Here is a 1,435-nt window from a genome sequence, read left to right as displayed (position 1 = left end):
ATCACAAATTAAATTCCTAAGTATAAACAGACATTTTTTGCATAGTATTCTGATCATTGATTTCTTTAAATGTTAATGTCACACTTTTAATTATCATAGCTTTTATAGTGTGTTTTGATGAAAACTGAGACAAGGTACCCTAACATCATCATTTTTCAGATTTTCTTTGCTATTTTTCCCACAATCTTTCCCAGGTCAGTGTCAGATTTGACGGGTTCCATGAAAAAAAATTTTATTGGGATTTTAATAGAATTGAATCAAATTTAAAGATTGATTTGAAAAGTATTATCTTCCTATCCATAACTCTGCATCTCTGTTTAGCTAGGCCTTGTTTTTCAGTATATATATAATATTTCATTTGGCCTTGCTAGTTTATTCCTAGATATTTTATAGTTTCTGTTGCCAGTACTGGATTGCTTACTGATGGTTGCTTAATTATAGGAAGAAGAGGAAAGGCTATGAAGATGATGATTATGTCTCAAAGAAATCCAAACATGAGGAGGTATGTTTACTCCAAAGGTGAATTTTAAATCAATTATTTTTGTTACACATTTCGGTGTGGTCATATTGTTAAAATTCATTGTTCCAGAGTATAAGCATTATAGATAGAGATGTGGGTTTTTAAAGTCTTCATTTTTTACATACTTCTTATGCTCAGTACATTGTCCATTATTAAAGGAATTTTTCTCACTTCTGCCATATATTTGATAAAGAATCTTTCCTATGTTCATAGAAGGCAGCAAGGATACACATACATACTAAATTTTTGTTTTATTTCATGGTTCTCCAAGGATTTTTACCATGATCCTCTTTTTATACCTGGCAAGTCAGAGACAAAGGCAGAAGGTTACACCTGTTACCTTTATGCCTCATTGGAGTAGTCTGGTAAAAAAGACACTGCCAATATTACTAAGTGTGAACTACTACACTTTCCTGGTTTATTTATCTTCTGTAATACACGTAGGTAAAAGGAGATAATTTTGCTGAAGGGAGGCAAGGAGGTAAATAATACTGCTTATGTTTCAAGATGTTATCCTTACCATCTTTTCTTTTTCCTTCTTAGGAAGAATGGACTGACGATGACCTGGTAGATTCTCTCTAACCATTTGAAGTTGATTTGTCAATGCTAACTAATCAAGAGAAGTAGGAAGCATATTGGGCATTTCCTTTATTTAAAAAGTATAATGGGAAAACATCAAAATATGTTAAAATTTTTGTATGCATTATTTAAATATTTTTCCTTTCATAGTAGCTTTATGTAAAATAAAACATCTTCAAAAGAGCCAGTTTGGATATTCTTGCCCCACCATGACTCATATCAAATTTGTCTTTCTATGGTAGCCAAGTTAAAGCTGTAATCTATTTTCCTATATTGTTTAAAATATGATAGGCAAAACCTACGCTTTTTGAAAATAGGTACCACAAAAACCAAAAC

At 31.4% G+C, this 1,435-nt stretch overlaps 1 protein-coding gene across 1 annotated transcript in view; it reads right to left on the bottom strand.

The window, feature by feature from the left end:
• The window catches only part of RASA1 (RAS p21 protein activator (GTPase activating protein) 1), a 160,213-nt gene that overhangs the window by 658 nt on the left and 158,120 nt on the right, over nucleotides 1-1,435 (bottom strand). The gene's annotated exons all lie outside the window — the stretch shown is intronic.

This window comes from Propithecus coquereli, unplaced genomic scaffold (genome assembly GCF_000956105.1).
Source record: "Propithecus coquereli isolate 6110/MARCELLA unplaced genomic scaffold, Pcoq_1.0 Scaffold22, whole genome shotgun sequence".
Lineage (NCBI taxonomy): Eukaryota > Metazoa > Chordata > Mammalia > Primates > Indriidae > Propithecus > Propithecus coquereli.
The sequence above is the reverse complement of the archived record's forward strand: the minus strand, read 5'-3'. Positions and strand labels throughout refer to the sequence as shown.